At 38.3% G+C, this 18,885-nt stretch overlaps 1 protein-coding gene across 4 annotated transcripts in view; it reads left to right on the top strand.

The window, feature by feature from the left end:
- ABL2 (ABL proto-oncogene 2, non-receptor tyrosine kinase) overlaps positions 1-18,885 on the top strand; it is a 108,650-nt gene that overhangs the window by 44,042 nt on the left and 45,723 nt on the right. The gene's annotated exons all lie outside the window — the stretch shown is intronic.

Genomic DNA, 18,885 nt, shown 5'->3' on the forward strand with positions numbered 1-18,885 from the left:
GTTCCTTTCTTCCTTTTGCTCTAGAGCGTTCATGCCAGCTCCTCAGGGAGAATGTGTAGGAAAGCCTTCGGCTTGAGTGATACAGCTCTGATCTTGTGACTTCCTTAAGAGCTTTCATTCATTTCTTACCATCTTCAGGGTGAAGTCTAAAGTCATTAGCAGAGCATCATTCAAGGCTTTCATGGTCTGGTGCCTGCCTAATCTCATACATGTTCTCTAGGTTCCAGACATACTAAATAAAACACATGCAGTTCCCTAAATACAGTTTGTGCCTGGCACATAGTAGATAGTCCAGAAATATTTCTGGAGAGAGAGAGCGTGCACGAGTGAGCGTGTGTGTGTGTGTGTGTGTGTGTGTGTGTGTGTGTTGGTGTATATAAGTTGTACTCTTTTACATGCTTTTATTCCACAGCTACCTCTTTAAGACTCAGGCCAAGAATCCTCTATCAGTAGGCCTCTGCTTTTGTCTATACTAGTAAGCACTCCTGCTCTGTGATGTCAAAACATTCAGGCCACATCACTGTATATGATAGCTGATTGACTTCTTGATTTCTCTCGTTAGCATGTGAGATGCTTGAGGGCCAGGGACCATGTGTTATTTACCTTAGTACCCTGTAACTCTTCTATTCTTCATAGAGTTTCATATTCATGTTCTTCATTTTTTGTTACTAAAAGCCTTTAAGTTAGCTGTTGCTTTTGTTTTCTGATGTTTACATTATATAATGTTATGTATTCAATATTCCTGACCTTTTAATTTCATTTCTTAGCCTTCCCCAGTGAAAATTACATGGACGCTTAACTTGTGAAATAATCAGTATTTTATTTATTTTTTTAATCAGTGTTTTAACAAGTGTATATCATACATCATAATTGGCATAATGCTTATTATAGGATTGGGATGTTGGGTAGGAAAATTAGAATTGCACACTTCATTTCCTGCAGAGGAATTCTCTGAGCGCTTTAAATAGTTAAGATTATATAAGCCTATCCTTCTAGATCAGTACATTTGAGTTTGCACGTTTTAAATTGGTGACTTATTAAATTGTTGTTACTTAAGATGTGACTATTGTTAGTGCATTTGTGTTTCCTAATTTCCACTCTTTTATCAGTGTTGCTTTTCTTTCTCAGTCTTAATGTCAACAGTTGTGTCATTCCTTAGAATTAATGACTTAGTTGGTGACACATTATTTGTTTATAGGAGAAGCCTTTATTTTAAATGTTCTTCCTTTTTAGAGTCCAGAATCTTAATCATTTTACCAGAAGGTTTACTCTCTCTCATTTGGGTGAAACAGTAGATAAAGAGACTGTAAGCATACTAAATAAACATGGGTTGGATTTTTTGGGGGCATGAACCTAAGTACAATAAAGATTTATCATATAGGGGCAACTGGGTGGCTCAGTCAGTTAAGCATCCAAGTCTTGATTTTGGTTCAGGTCATGTTCTCTTACAGTTTGTGAGATGGAGTCCCATGTTGTGTTCTGTGCTGACAGCATGGAGCCTGCTTGGGATTCTCTTTCTTTCTCTCTGTCTCTCTCAAAATAAATAAATAAACTTAAAAAAATATTATATAAACACTGTGACACCCCAAATTAATTAATTAAAAAAAAATTTTTTTTTAAATTTTTTTTTTCAACGTTTATTTATTTTTGGGACAGAGAGAGACAGAGCATGAACGGGGAAGGGGCAGAGAGAGAGAGAGACACAGAATTGGAAACAGGCTCCAGGCTCTGAGCCATCAGCCCAGAGCCCGACGCGGGGCTCGAACTCACGGACCGCGAGATCGTGACCTGGCTGAAGTCGGACGCTTAACCGACTGTGCCACCCAGGCGCCCCCAAAATTTTTTTTTTAAGTAGGCCCCACACCCAGTGTGGAGCCCAGCGTGGGGCTTGAACTCACAACCCTGAAATCAAGACCTGAGCTGAGATCAGGAGTTGGACGCTTCACCAACTGAGTCACCCATTTTATTTAGTTGTATTAAATTAAAACCAACTGAGTCACCCATTTTATTTGGTTGTATTAAATTAAAAAAACATTTTTTTAACATTTATTTGAGAGAGAGAGAGAGAACAAGCGAGCAGGGGAGGGGCAGAGAGAGATGGAGACATAGAATCCAAAGCAGGCTCCAGGCTCTGAGCTGTCAGTACAGAGCCCGACATGGGGCTCGAACTTACAAACTGTGAGATCATGACCCGAGCTGAAGTGAGACGCTTAACCAGCTTAGCCACCCAGGCACCCTAAGGCCTTTCTAACAATAATTTTTTTTCCTGTTGTAGGCCGACTTTTCCATGGCAGACCTACCTGCCTGCAGCAGATAAGTTTTTATGGGATCACTCTTTTAAAACATTTTTGTATTGTTGGAACATTTATGTAACATCTGTCATTTTAATCATTTTTAAGTGTACAATTCAGTGGCATCAAGTACATTTACAGTGTAATGCAGCTATCACCACTATCTACTTGCGAACCTTTTTAAACAACTCAAACAGAAAATGTGTCCCCATTCCTCTCTCCTCAGTCTCTGGTTACCTCTAATCTACTTTCCTTCTTTAAGAATTTGCCTATTCTAGATATTTCACATAAGTGTGTTTAGTTTCTTCCACTAGCACAGTGTTTTCAAGGTTCACTGTGTTATATAGCATGTATCAGACCTTTGTTCCTTTTTTTTTTTTAATTTAAAGTTTTATTTACTTAAGTAATCTCTGCACTCAACAAGGGGTTTGAACTCACGACCCCAAGATGAAGTCAGCATGCTCTTCTGACTGAGCCAGCCAGGCGCCCCAGAACTTCATTCTCCCTGAGGTTAACTGTAGTTGGAAGGGGATGGTATGTCACGACTATTCTTGGAACTTGATTTGGCTGTTAACTGTGCTTCTCTGGCAGAAGCCAGAAGGGTTGGGTTGGATCTCAGGGCATCTTTGGAATAATCAAGATGCTTAGGGTAGCAGCTTGGCTTGCAACCAGAGTTCATTCCTCTTACAGTGTTTTTGTTTGTTTGTTTGTATGATTGATTGATTGATTTTTAATTTCTTACAGTGTTTTTAATCCTTTTCTTGTCAGGAACAGAAATCTCTTTACTAGTCTCTCTCTTCCCCTGGGCTAGGCTAGGGTGTGAAATTAAAGCTTATTTTTTCTATTGGCATGCTGACTCCTAAGCTTGGCTTATCAAAATCAGAGTTTTACTTCTAAAAAATGCTCACCTGCTTGTATTTTTCTTAGGACAGGAACATGTAACAACAGTAAAAATTAAAATTGGCTGCTGTTAATAACAGCCTTATTCTGTTTTTTTGAATAGTACTTCACTCTCCCAGATACTTGCCCTCATCTCCCAAGTGGAATACTCTCAGGATTTTAAAAAACTCTTATGCATATAATTAAAAAGGAGTGATTATTGATCTTGATTAATTTGTTATAACTTCTTTTGATTGTAGAGACTGTGGTAGGAGTTTGTGTAGCCTGGGATCTCCTTTATTAATTTACTTCATCATTCCCTTTCGTCAGCGTGTATTTGTTACTGCCTGGGGCATGAGCTCACATTCCCACTTACTGGACTTACAAGACCGTGGCATGCCAGACAGTAGTAAAACTTCCTAGCATATCTGTCTGCTAGGAGACTAAAATTAAGAGCTAGTTGTTTATTCCTTTAGGACATCCATTTAAGGAGAATAGTTCCTGCCATTCTAGCCCACTCCTCAAATAGCTAATTCATTTCTTTTAGGTAGCTTCACACTTGTCTGTGTTAATATTCTAAATACGCCACCAAATATTTATTAAGTTTCTGCTATTGTGAAACAGTCTTAGCAGTGGAAGTCTGGTTTCTACCAGCTTCAAGTGACTGCTGATGGCTTTTCTTCTTCTGAGTAGGACAGGGCACAGGAGGCCAATTCAGGGGGTGTCCAGGGAATAGGGTCAAGAAGCTAGGTGAACACCTTGCAGCCTGGACTCACATCCTGTCCCTCTTTATTTTCTCTCTCTGGCTTTGACATCCTTCATTTTCTTGCTGCTGTGGCCACGTAGGCTTTCAACTTTGCCAGTCTGTGCCCAAAACAAACCAATACAAATCCATCTCCTATCTTTTTTCATCTTCCTGAGATAAAAAATGCTCTAGAAATTTCACAGGGAGTAACAAAAGGTTCAGGCACTAACATGACAGGGATAATCTAAGAAGGTTCTAAGCCTTCTTTCTCCTTTTTGCTTAGAACTGGTAGACAAGTTGAAGGGTATGAAGTTAGAGAAGGTTTTAAGACTGCACTGTGGACTGAATGAAATGATATTTATATATGAAAGTATTTCAGACCAGTTTTCAAGTGTACATACGGATGTGGAAATTTCCGGGGACAGTATCAAAGAGGAACTATAGTATTGGAAAGGCTTTGCATCTCATCTGTCTGTAAGTATAGTGATAGGGTAAACTTTTTCCTGATCCAAGGTGAGGAGGTAGGAGAAGGGGAGGGAATCCTGTGTTGCCAGGGCATGCAGGGAGGGAGAGGGAAAGTCAGAGGGAAAGAAAGGAAGAGAAACCGTTAGGGGTAAAGGGAGGCTCTGCGACTGTTTTTACGGCATATACATAGGTCAGTCTGTACAGAATGTGAATTTTTTTTTTCCTTCACATAAAATTTGAGATGCACATACATACACACAATAAGGGGAAACTGTAATAAAAATGCTTGTTTGCCAGTATGTTTTTTTTTCTCACAGGTAACAGTATGCTTCAGGGTTTTTTTTTGAGAGTGTCATTGTAGTTTATACTTAAAAAAAACCATTTATTTGTTTTGCTTTTATGTAGTCACATTCACTTAGTGTTCAAATGTCATTCTTTGTCAGTTAATTTGGATTGATACCCAGGTAAGACCTATTTGTTACAATGATATATTTAATAATCGATATAATTATTTAATGATAAACTGTCTAATAGAACTAATATGTATCTCAGATCTCTGATCTGTAGGTTCTTTACCTTCTTTCTTTGTTTTGCGCAAAGAAAAGGGTTATTATTTCTAAAAAGCCATTAAAGCCTTTTGTAGCTTTAAAATTTGTTACTCTAATTATATCAGCTGTTTCCTAGAACATGCTTTCAAAGTATTTCCTAATGGTTTTGGAAGGATGCACATGGAAAATTTTCTTAAACTTTTCTTTATAATTTATGATTTTTAATAGTTTCTAAATGTCCAAATGGGGCTTGCTATATGCATATTTTACACTACAAATTTCCTCATGATATTCTGGGTAGACATTTGTCTACCCTGTTAATTTAGTATCTTCAATGGAGATTTGTTTGCTATATGGCTAGAGTTAAAACAGAGTTAGCAGGGCACCTGGGTGGCTCAATCGTTTAAATGTCCGACTTCAACCCAGGTCATGATCTCAGTTGTTCGTGAGTTTGAGCCCTGTTTCAGACTCTGTCCTGACAGCTCAGAACCGGGAGCCTCCTTCGAATTTTGTGTCTCCCTCTCTCTCTCTCTGCCACTCCCCCACTTGTGCTGTCTCTCTCTTTCTCAAAAATAAAGAAACATAAAAAGAAAATAAAACAGCTAGCCTGTACGTCTGTCTAATCGGAAAAGAATACGCTTTATGACATGATTGGAAGAAAACCAGCAGTGTTTGTCTGCCTCCTTGTTAACGCTTAAAATTCTTTGGGGAAATTTCTTTTATTTTTAACTGTGTAACCTGTTAAAACATAAATATTACTATGTAGCTTTTGGGCAGGGTGGGATTCAGTGCCATTATTCTTTGTAAATGTTATTTATCAGGTTATCTTTAAATTTCATAGATTATCTTTAAATTCTAAGGCTCTAGAGCACAGTTGTTTGGCAGACCTTGCTTAGAGGAGTAAACACCTTTAGCTCTTTATTTATTAAAATAAGTGGAATCTAGTCTCTTCCTCCTATTACTACCTTCCAATCAAAGATAAAATAACTTCAGCTCTTTAGATAGAAAAAGACTGATTTGGGACAGTCTGTATGTGCATTCATGTATATGTGCACACAGAGTAGTTACATCGTGAGGGGTTAAAGTCCTTGGCAGCTGGGAAGACAGGTCGGGAAAGGAGGGTACCTGCCTGTCAAGGCCTGCTTCACCATCTTCTCTAGGATAAGACCTGGTTAAGGAGTTAACCTTGTCTTGAAGTGTAGCATATACCAGCTTTTAATTCTCATCTATTTGAAAATGCAGATTACCTATTATTATTTTTAAGTTGAATTAATTTGTTTTTCACTTTGCCATGAAATCTTTTGAGTTTTAACTCTGTGATCAATTTTAGTGAGGAGAAAAGTATTTGTGGTCTCTGTTGGGATTTTTTTCTTGGGGAAATAACATAGCAATCAATAAGGGGCATTTGTGACCAGTGGTACTTAGGCTGATGATTTTATTGTTCCTTTTTTAGAAATGAGAGAATAAATTATGCAGGACTGGTCTGGGCACATGAAAACATGAACATAAAAACTCATTCTTTGAAGTTTCACAGAGTTCCTTCCCGAATTTTATTTCTCTTTCATTGTAGGTAAGGTGTAGCATAATTAAGTACGTGTTGTACTTCCTAACAGTGTGAAATGAACTTAGTCTATATCATCCTCTATGAGTGTTGTGGAGAAACTTAAGTCTTGATTGCAGTAAACTATGAGTCAAGGAGTTTATTAACCAGCTCAAGATTGATCGACTTGAATATATTATTTGGCCCACAGAGTAGATTTTACTATTGTTTATTGGATATTTTGCGCATTATTAGTATTACTAAATGAACTTGAATTTGGCTAAAAATTTGAAGCCTCCATAACTGGGGTAGTAAGTCATGCTAGTTAGTGTCATAGTGGTTTTCTTCAAACTTTGGTGTTCACATATTTCCTCAAAGGACTTATGAAAGATCTAGGTGAGAAGAGGATGTGGCCATGAAGGGATAGCATGAGGGGGATGATTGTTCTGTATCTTGTGTGTGTGTTCTGTATCTTATAGAAACAGGTGTTGATTACATGAATTTGTACATGTATTAAGATTCATAGAACTATACACCAAGAGAAAGAAAGTAGCTGCTCTCTTGCACGTGTTTTGGGTCATATCAGAAACCAGTTTCATCATAAGTTTAAATAATTGCAAATTATATAATTGTTTGTATTTTATAAATAGCGACATTTTAAAATAAAACATCATTATTTATTACTTATTAGTTACTTACGTTTCAGAGAGAGAGAGAGAGAGAGCATGCGAGTGAGCACGTGCATGGGAGAGGGGTAAAGGGAGGGAGTGAGAGAATCCCAAACAGGCTCCATGCTCAGTGCTGAGTCTGATGGGGGGGTCGATCCCACAAGCCTGGGATCACGATCTGAGCCAAAATCAAGAGTCAGATTATCAACCAACTGAGCCACCTAGGTGCCCCTAAAGCAAAACATCATTTTAAAAAATGTATCTAGGAATCTAAATACTGTAGTGATTCATCATTACCATTATCCATTATTAGCATTATTTTATGAAGTATATAAACAGGCTCTTTTTTAACAGCTGAAAGTTGGAAATTATTCCTGTTTTTCTTTGAATTTGTGTTTCTATTCCACTTTCCTCATGGAAGTTTATCCTAATGTATTTTGACCACCTAAATACCATGTCCTAGTTCTCTTCACCTACGACAGATACATAAATTGAAATTATTTTCTTTTTAGTTTCTCTGTTTAAAACTTTTTATGATTGATTTAGGATTTTAACCTACTGGCACATAACCACAAAACAAGTAAGTATATATTTTGATAATTAAAAGTAAAATTTGGTTCGAAATACATTATATCAGTCATTGCTGCAAAAATGCTATATAATAAATAATCTGGATCTCAGTAGCTTAAAAACGGCATTTCCTTTTTTTCCTTCTCATCAGTGTCTGGGTCAGCTGGGATTTTGTTGATCCCAGCTGAGCTTGCCTAGGTTCAGTGAGATTTGGCTCTGTGCCCACAGGTCTGCTCTGCATGTCCCACAGTCATCTAGTGCAGACAGCAGGAACACAAGAAGGGTGAGAAACAAACACACATGAAGGCTATTAAAGTCCCAGCTCCAAATTGGCATACTGCCCACACTGTTGGGCAGAGAAGGTTACATGACCAAGCCCAGCATCAGTGGGGAAGGGAAATCTACTTTGCCTATTCCAGTGGTAGGTAACCGCAAAGTCTTTAGCCAAGGGTACGCATTATAATTCTATAATAGTGAGGAACTGAAAAATTTGGAACAATAATCAACTTCTTTTGTGCATTTTTTAATGAGATGTTTTTTCTTGTGTCTGTGGATGTTATTTACTGGAACGAGACACTGGATTGAGATCTGAAGCAGTTGGAGTTAGCCAGGCAAAGTGGGAGTGGGGACCATGGGCAGAAAATATTTGGGGCCAAGGGAATAGTATTTGCCAAAATAAGAGACAATCTGTGCAACTAGAGTTGAGTATGTCCAAAGCATAGTATGAGAGGCCAGGTGTTTATCAAAAAAGAGAATGGGCAGGAGAGGTAAGGCCTCAGTCACTGTGAAAGAGCCTTTTATGCCATGTGAGGGAAATTAGGCTTTAACTTGAATGCAATGGAGAAATCATTGGAATGTTTTAAACAGAGTATGTTGTGATCAGATTTTCTTGTGCTCAAGAAAAAAAAATCATCTTGGTTGTATATGCATATTATAATGATGTTAGAGAAGTCCAGAGGTGGAGAGACCAGTGAGGAAACCATTGCAAAGACCTACGTGAAAAATGAAGATGGCCTAAACAAAAGGAGTGGAGTTAGGGCTGGAAAGAGATGGTAAGCCATAGAAGAACTAATTTGAAGTATTTTCAGCCAGTGAGTACATTGGTCACATTCTCTCATCTATATATAATTTTGATGTTAGAACAAGGGCAATGTTTCAATTAACATGTCATCATTTTTTAGTTTATGAAACAGTGAATGTTAGCAATTTTTGTTTAAAATAATGTGTAGGGGCACCTGGTGGCTCAGTCAGTTAAGCGTCCGATTCGTGATTTCTGCTCAGGTAATGATCTCATCACAGTTGTGAGATCGAGTCCCATATTGGTCTTCCTGTTGGACACAGGGTTCCACATTGGGTGTTGGGCTTAGCCTGGGCATGGAGCCTGCTTAAGATTCTCTCTCTCCTTTTTCCTCTGCCCCTCCCACGCTCTCTCAAAAAAATAATAAAATTTAAAATGATTTGTAAATAGTAAAGTTACAAATCCCAATTATTAATATTATACAGGATGTTCTTTGAATAAGAACAGTATTTTGGGTTTTTTAAAGGCGGGGGGGAAGGGTAGAGGGATAGAGAAAGAGAATATCCCAAGCAGGCTCTGCATGGACAGCGTGGAGCGCCACATGGGGCTTGAACCCACGAACCATGAGATCATGACCTGAGCCGAAACCAAGAGTTGGACCCTTAACTGACTTGAGCCCTTAGGTGCTCTGGTAATATTGTTTTATTGAGGCTAGAGAAGCACTATTTATTATCTCTGACCTAGTGTGTGTAGTGTTTTTTTAAATTTCCTTGGTTTAACTATCTTCCCCCTCCCCCATAATCTGGAAAACTCAAAACACCTATTTGTCTGAAAGAAAAACTCTGGAAATTGTTACTCTTCAATGGTTTCTAATTGCCAGCAAGATAAATCTGAATTTTTTTGTCGTGGCATTCAAACTTCTCTAAGATCTGGTCCTTGCTTACCTCTCCTACTTTAATTTTCTTAGCACTTCATTTTATACACATGTCCCCTCCATTCAAAAAAAAACAAACCTTGGGCCATAATCCTTTTTTTTCAGTTTGTAGAATGTACTATGCATCTTATTACCATTAATCACACTTTACTTGGAATGTCTTCATCTCATTCACTTCACCTGCTTCAGATGGTTGATATAAAAATGACTTGTCTTTAAACTGGAGGTGATCGTGAGCACCAGATTTCTGAGGTGTATAAATCTGAGCCAGATTTCATCTTTCCACTTTACTGATCTATTCCTGGTGCTTGTTACTAGTACTTGGTACAAAGTGGATGTTCAGTAAAGATTTCAATAGTAATTCATCAATGTATTATTCGGAGTTAGGCATTTCAGAATTTCTTGTGGATTGCGTTATTTTGTTCCTTTATGGGTACACAGACACATTCATAAACATTCCGTGCACAGAAAAGTGTGTGTGTGTTTGTGTGCATGCGTGTGTGAGCAGTTGTTGCATACTTCTAGTCTCGAACAGCTGACTGCTTGGATTACAGAGGATTGTATTGTAGATCTTTAGGAATGATGTAGGTTTATTTGTGAGTCCCTTCCTAGGAATGTCAGCTCTGAGCTTGCACTGAAGTCACTGTACCAGGTGCCAGCTACATGGACTTTGAGAATTCCACGAGGGAAAGAGGATTGGCACATTCCTTTCATCCCTGAGATATTTCATTATCTTTTGCCTTAACAACATAGGCAATGATGTGTTTCTGCTAAGATGCAAAGATCTTGGAATTCTAAATTCCACAAATTTTATGTGTTTAGGAAGGCCCTTTCCTCTCAACTTGTGTCATGATTCTGAACAAAAGGGTATTTTTATCTAAAAATAAGCGTGGAAATTTTAAGTTCTTAAGCTGCAAATTCTTATCTGTAGGTATTGCTAAATTTTAGTGTTCTGTACATGTGGGAATGTATATATGGCATGGTTATGATTGTTTTCATTTAACTGGTGTGAAATGTGTATCAACCTATGTTTTGCCTTTTTCTCTTTATTTTTAAAGTTACCATACAGTAAAATTGGTTTTTTTTGTTTGTACAGTTGTATGCATTTTAACTTCTGTAGTTTTGTGTAAGCTCACAATCAGCAGAGCAATTACATTATCCCAACAAACTTTATTGTGCGTTCCCTCTGTATTCTCATCTTCTCCCCACCTTTTTAAAAATTACTTATTTTGAGAGAGAGAAAGCGTGTGCATGCACACATGCGTGTGCAAGCAGGAGAGGGGCAGAGAGAGGAAGAGAGAGAATCCCAGGCAGGCTCCACTCTCAGCACAGAGCCCGACACGGGGCTCGATCCCATGACCTTGGGATCATGACCTGAGCTGAAATCGGCTCCTTCAACCAACTGAACCACCCAGGTGCCCCTGCAGCATGTAACTTCTTGAGACTGGCTTCTCTTGGAAACTAAGAATATAATATCTTTGAGACTTATGCAAGTTGTTGTATATATTAATAGTTCATTCTTTTTTTTTTTTTAATTTTTTTTTTCAACGTTTTTTATTTATTTTTGGGACAGAGAGAAACAGAGCATGAACGGGGGAGGGGCAGAGAGAGAGGGAGACACAGCATCGGAAACAGGCTCCAGGCTCCGAGCCATCAGCCCAGAGCCTGACGCGGGGCTCGAACTCACGGACCTCGAGATCGTGACCTGGCTGAAGTCGGATGCTTAACCGACTGCGCCACCCAGGCGCCCCTAGTTCATTCTTTTTTTATTGCTACTTGTGTTCCATTGTGTGGATGTACCATAGTTTGTTTATCCGCTCGTCTATTGAAGGACATTTAGGTTGTTTGCAGTTTGGGACAGTTATAAATAGACCTGCCGTAAACATTTCTGTACAGGTCTTTGTGACCATAAGTTTTCATTTCTCCAGGGTAGATACCCACTAGTGGGATTGCTGGGTCATATGGTAATTGTGTGTTTTATTTTATAAGAAACTGCCGAACTGTTGACCAGAGTGACTGTATCACTTTATGTTCTGCCTAGCAAAGTATGGGAGTTCCAGTTGGTCAACATCCTTGTCAGTGTTTTTTTATATTAGCCATTCTGATAAGCATGTAGTGGTATCTCGTAGTTGTAATTTGTATTTCCTTAATGTTTGCTGTCGTTGAGCATCTTTTCACGTGCCTGTTTGCCATTCATATAACCTCTTTGGTGAAGTATTCAAGTTTTACCTTTTTTTCCTTTTTTGTTTTGTTTTGTTTTAAGTGTGTTGTTTTCTTCGCATCTCCTCCCATTTTTGTTGGGCCTTTTTATAACCTCATAAGTAATGTTTCTTGTTTTCCCATCATTTTTCTTATTTTCTCATTAAAAGACTGTGTCACAGGACTTTGGAGACAGACCAGCACCTGGGTTTTAAATGTGGGTTACTCTGCAGGTCTCCTTGTGATCTTGGACACGTTATTTACCTGACAGGATTATTATGAAAATTAGAAGATTCAGTTGATGTGCATGAAGTGCTCAACATGTAGCTATATCCATGCCTTTCTTTCCCCCCTCAATTCACATCTCTGCGTGCATTCCCTGGAATACTAGTCTTTGAGATGCTCAGTGAAAAATCTGAGATCTGCTACGTGATATCGCTGCTTTTTGGAGGGCTACTATGAAAGTGAGTATATTACTTACTCTAATAAGTTAGACATTTCTTGTAGAACTAGTTTTATTTAGTATTTTCCAGTCTTATTTAACTATAGAAATACTTGTCCTATGACATCTACTTAACCTACTCTGATGGAGCATGGTTCAGGAAATACTGATTTAGTATGTTATCCCAAAGAGTGTGGCACATATTAAATATTCATTATTTATCAACTACACACACACACACACACACACACACACTCACACACATACCTACACATAATTCATTAGTTTTAAGTATTTAAAAATATATTAATCTTAGGTTGGGTTATGTAGATTATCATATCCTCTTTTTAAAATATTCTGTTTATGACTCCTTATACCCATTTCTTTTTTTTAATTCCAGCATAATTAATACACAGTGTTAAATTAGTTTCAGGTGTACAACAGTGATTCAACAATTCTGTACATTCAGTGCTCACCATGAAGGTGTACTCTTAATTGCCTTCACCAATTTCACCTATCTCCTTATCCCCTTTTCTTTTTTTTTTTTTTAATGTTTTTATTTATTTGAGAGAGAGAGAGAGAGAGAGCACAAGCAGGAGAGGGGCAGACAGAGAGAGAGAGAGAGAGAGACATACACACACAGAATCTGAAGTAGGCTTCAGGCTCTGAGCTGTCAGCACGGAGCCCAATGTGGGCTCAAACCTGTGAATTGCGAGATCATGACCTGAGCTGAAGTTGGATGCTCAACTGACTGAGCCATCCAGGTGCCTCTCCTTATCCCGGTTCTGAGAAAGTTCTGGGAAATGGTTTGAAAGTTTGATTCATAGACCATTAGTATCAATATTACTTCTGGGTGATATCAGAAATGCATATTCTCAGGTACCCACCCTTGGCCAGCTGAATCAGAAACTCAAGAGTTATGCCCTATAATTTTTCCAGCTTGTCCTTCAGGTGATTTTTGTGTATGCTTACGTTGTAGAACCCACTCTAGGGAATCATTCAGTTTGGGTTTTTGTTGGCAGAGTAACAAAATCTGAGAAAAGATTCAGATAGATCATTTGATGGGACTTGGATTAACTAGAGCACCTTATTGTACTATCTCTTAATGTTGAAAAACTTTATAAAACACAGTAGAACACTAATACAACAGATTGGCTCATTTTATTGCCTTGGATAGTAGTTTTCCGATTGTAGGTTGTGAAATCAATTCACTGGGAAGCCACCAGCAGTTGAGTAGGTAGACAGGGAAGGGAGACCGAACATAAAAATGCATCACCTGTAGTAAAAATGTTTTATGACTCTGTCACTTGTACATGTTTGTATGCAGGGTCACACTATCACGTATTTTCTTTACTGTTGGTTATGGGTGGGTGGATTTTCTTTACTGTGGAAGGGGAAGCAGATGTGGTATAGAGAAGGGTACATTGGCTTCAGAGTCTGAAAACTTGGGTTTGTATATGACTCAGTCACTACTTTTGTCAAAGGTTTGTGTATCATACAAAGTTTTGTGTAAAGGTAAAATCAGTGGTTCTCAACTTGCCCTCCATGAGACTTTTGATAACCTTTGGAGACATTTTTGGTTGTCACAACTGAGGATAGAGTAGAACTGATGTTCAGTGAGTAGAGGCCAGGGATGCTGCTAAACATTCTACAATGCACAGGACAGCTTTCCAAAACAAAGAATTAGCTGACCCAGATGTCAGTAGTGTCGTGGTTGAGAAACGCTGGATTAAGTGATTACATTTAAAAAATTGTGAATTGTCATATAAGATACCTAGTACTTTTTTTTTTTTTAATTTTATTGTTTGTTTATTTTTGAGAGAGACAGAGACAGAGTGCGAGTGGGGTGGGGCAGAGAGAGAGGGAGACACAGAATCTGAAGCAGGCTTCAGGCTCTGAGCTGTCAGCACAGAGCCTGATGCAGGGCTTGAACTCAGGAGCTGTGAGATCATGACCTGAGCCGAAGTCGGATGCTCAACCTACTGAGCCACCCAGGCGCCCCCCTAGTACTTTTTATTAAGAATACATTTAAGTATTTTTAAAGACCTGTATCTCAGTATTATCTTTCAAAGATGAATTTTTATAATGAAATATAGCATGTAGGGAAGATGGAGGAAATTGGAGCAAATCTGTGTAATCTTGGCTCTTTACCTGATAGGATTATTATGAGAATTTGACAATTAGATATATATCAATTAGATACACATTAATATGATAATTAGAAACATACTGATACATGTTTCAAAGCCTCATAATTGATTTTTAAATTTAATTAAATTTAATTTATTTTCATATTTGATTTAAGTAATGTTTATATAGGAGTGGTGCAGAAGGTAGAGTACTTGTATAAGAAGTGATTTTGTATCAATACAAGCAACTTCAGAGAAGCCTGCATTTAAACATATTACATCAATTCAATTTAGATAATTTGAGAGATTAATATAATTCTGTGTTACTCTATGTTAGCCAAGTATTAAAAAGTGTAACTACCTGTGGCTTTTAATCAGATTTCCAGGAAGGCTGTGAGGTAATGATACAGAAACAACCAATAACAGCAAATTTTGAAGGGATAGACATCGTTCCTGCTGTATTTTCTAGCACTTTCTAAAATAAATTAGTCTCTTGGGGCGCCTGGGTGGCTCAGTTGGTTAAGCATCCGACTTCAGCTCAGGTCACGATCTCGCGGTCCGTGAGTTCAAGCTCCGCGTCGGGCTCTGGGCTGATGGCTCAGAGCCTGGAGCCTGCTTCTGATTCTGTGTCTCCCTCTCTCTCTGCCCCTCCCCCATTCATGCTCTGTCGCTCTCTGTCTCAAAAATAAATAAACATTAAAAAAAAAATTTAAAACAGATTAGTCTCTTAAATTCGTGGTCAGAAAATCAAGATAATCACCTGAACCAGAAATTCTATTATAAACAGTTGTTGCTAATAATTTATGAAACATCTGTCAGTATATTTGAGCCACTGTCTTTCTAGGACTACTTAGCACTCCTTCACCAGCAAGATGTGATAATCTTCATGTGCTCTGTGACTATTTTACCATTCAGGAAAGGATTAGTATAGACCCTCTCTATGAATTGAAAAATCAATTGATCTTGGACATCAGGTTGTTAAGAGTGTGCATATTACCCGCATTAAATTGGAACAAGGTTTCATCCAAGCATCCCACGCGATATGTTAGAAAAGGCAGAAACTTCATTGTTAAGGTTTGAAAGTAGGGCTTGGTGTACATTCCTTCTGTTCAGCCTTTTTGTCTTCATCAGCTAAATAACCAATATTTTATATAGCTCTTTATATCAGACACTGTTTTAAGGTCTTTACATACAATCAACATTCAATTCTTACATCATTTCTAGAGGAGTAGGTACTATTCTACTCTTTTTGGATTAAGAAATTAAAGTGCAGATAGGTTAAGTTGATCAAGGTCACACAGTAAGTGGTAGAACTAGGATTCAAACCCAGGGAATCTGGCTCCAGAGTCTGTGCTCTTACCTACTATGTCCTTCCAGTTTATACTCCTGCAACAGCTACCTGGCAGGGTGGTTATAACTAAATCAGATTTCATGTACCGAACACTTCACATGTGTTAGGTACTCAATAATTAAGAGATGATATTAATATATTCTTCTGTTAAACACAACTAGGAAGAGTATTGCAAAGCATCACTTTTAAACATCTTTTTTTTTTTTTAATTTTTTTTTTTTAAAAATTTTTTCAACATTTATTTATTTTTGGGACAGAGAGAGACAGAGCATGAACGGGGGAGGGGCAGAGAGAGAGGGAGACACAGCATCGGAAACAGGCTCCAGGCTCCGAGCCATCAGCCCAGAGCCCGACGCGGGGCTCGAACTCACGGACCGCGAGATCGTGACCTGGCTGAAGTCGGACGCTTAACCGACTGCGCCACCCAGGCGCCCCTAAACATCTCTTTTAAAAAATTACATATCTAAATCAGAAATGCATGCTTAAAAATTTTTTTCCACATAATAAGGAGTTATATTGAGAGGATCATATGCTTTTTTCCCCTTCATTTTATTAACTTGGTATATTACATTGATTTTCGTGTGTTGAACCAACCTTGCATTCCTGGGATATATCATACATGGTATGGTGAATAGTCTTTTTATTTATTTTTTTTTTATTTTTGAGAGAGAGAGAGAGAGCGCCAGTTGGGGAGGAGTAGAGAGAGAAGGAGACACAGAAACCGAGAAGCAAGCTCCAGGCTCCAAGCAGTTCAGCACAGAGCCCGACACAGGGCTCAAACTCCGAAACCTTGAGATCATGACCTGAGCTGAAGTCAGGGGCTTAATAACCCAACTGAGCCACCCAGGTGCTCTGAATAGTCCTTTGAATATACTCCTGGATTTGGTTTGCTAATAATTTATTGGGGATTTTTGCATCAATGTTTATAAGAGATACTGGTCTGTATTTTTCTTTTCTTGTGATATCTTTGTCTGGCTTTATTTCTTAAAGTCATTCTCCACCCTCTGTGCCCTCATCATAGAAGAGGCCTTACTTTACTCACCCATTTCTAGCCTTAGGTCAGAGGTCAATTTCACGACATAAGTGCAGAAAGCCAAATCATCAGGCAGTTATGGGGGCCCTTAAAACATTGTGGCTGTGATGGTCTAAGGCAAGTGATCCCTAGCATAGGAGGGTATTTAATAAGGTACATATGCTTTTGCAAGACTATTATGGTTCCATTGTCCCTTGCTGGTAATAGGATGCCTTTGTTTTTGGTGTTATTAATTACCCACAATTTCAAGGCTTAAAGGTACCAGAGACAGAATCTCAAATCTTACTCCAAAATTGTTTGTCTGCATTATAGCACATGGCTATTCATGTGAGAAATGGGATAATAGTTATTTACATTTGAGAGAGAGACAGAGACAGAGCATGAGTGGGGAAAGGGCAGAGAGAGGGGGAGACACAAAATCTGAAGCAGCCTCCAAGCTCTGAGCTGTCAGCACAGAGCCCAACGTGGGGCTTGAACCCATGAACCAGGAGATCATGACCTGAGCCAAAGTTGGACGCTTAACTGAGCCACCCAACACCCCAAAAATAGTTTCTATCAGTTTGTTAAGATGAGAATTAGTGATAATTTATGTAAATTCCGTGGCATATAGAGAAGCAGGTATTCAACAATTGTTAGATGTTAATTTTCTGTCTCTGACTTCTATTCTCTACTAGATGGTATGGTGCTCAATCAAAAGTCCAGACTTTAGTCTTGCTCCTATGGGGTTAGTATAACATTCCCCACCTGCCTCTTATTTATTCATTTCTGTCCTTTACTCCTTTACCTCACAATCTCGTTCACCATTCATGAAGAGTTTTGATGTCTGATTTATGTTCTTTCTTAGTCTGTCCTCTAAATGTTGTTACTGGACACATTTTGCCCTTCTGCCATAACGATAGAATAAGTGAAAATCTAGCAAAACTGAAAACAAAATTGAAATTAGTCGTACTTTTGGGATAGTTTAAATACACAAAGCCACTCGTTTCTTGACCTGGACCCAGCTATCTTGATAAAGAAACTTTGCTGGCTCCTGTTCTTAAGGATTTTGTATTTTGGGGGGCACCTGGGTGGCTCAGTCAGTTAAGCATCCAGCTCTTGATTTTGGCTCAGGTCATGATCTCACGGTTTGTGAGATTGATCCCCACCCCACATCTGTCAGCGCAGAGCCTGCTTGGGATTCTCTCTTCCTCTCTCTCTCTGCCCCTCCCCAACTCATGTTCGATCTCTCTCTCTCTCTCTCTCAAAATAAACTTTAAAAAGATTCTGTATTTTTATCTTTAGATACCTCTGAAGTATTCATTTTCTTTCTTTTTAAAAATCCTCTATAGGTCTCACCTGATACTTGGATTAGTGGTCTAGAAAAACATTATTGGTAGTTGTGGTCGTGTTAATGGGTTTTTATCCCACATCATAAATTAAGCCAGTGATAATAGTGAACTTTACTATGAATCATAGTACACAGTCATGTAAATATATAATATACATAATGTGAATAGCATGTGTTCATATAGTACTAGGGATTCACAGTTTGATACTGACAGATGTCCAAAAAAAACACTTTAATAGAGATCTTTATCAACAAAGATATTTGGTTAAAATTTTTCAGTACTTTTGTAATTTTGGTGATAGTCTTGTTTTAAGCTGGGGATATAGAGTTTTGCAGTGAAATCACAGAGGTTAAATCCTGAGCATGTATTTTATAGATTATTTGAACAAAAAATATATATTAATATGAGCACTAAGCCAAAATAATTTTGTAATTTGAACTATGACTTTATCTTTTTACCTCTTAACACTCATCCCGTAGGGAGGATTCTATTGCTTTGGACAGCTAATAGCTGCCAAAATAAGGATAATGAATAAAGTTTTATTTCCCTCATTTAAGGCAATTAGAAATACCTGAGTTCAGGAGGAAATAGCTTACAGCCAGGACCCAAGAATAGGGAGTGTATGTTGTGTCTGCACATAGAAATGCCTCCTCATAGATATTAGAAAACTAACTCTGGGGCGCCTGGGTGGTGCAGTCGGTTAAGCGTCCGACTTCAGCCAGGTCACGATCTCGCGGTCCGTGAG

Source organism: Puma concolor, chromosome E4 (genome assembly GCF_028749965.1).
Source record: "Puma concolor isolate L17-30 chromosome E4, mPumCon1.1.hap2, whole genome shotgun sequence".
NCBI classification, from domain to species: Eukaryota; Metazoa; Chordata; class Mammalia; order Carnivora; family Felidae; genus Puma; species Puma concolor.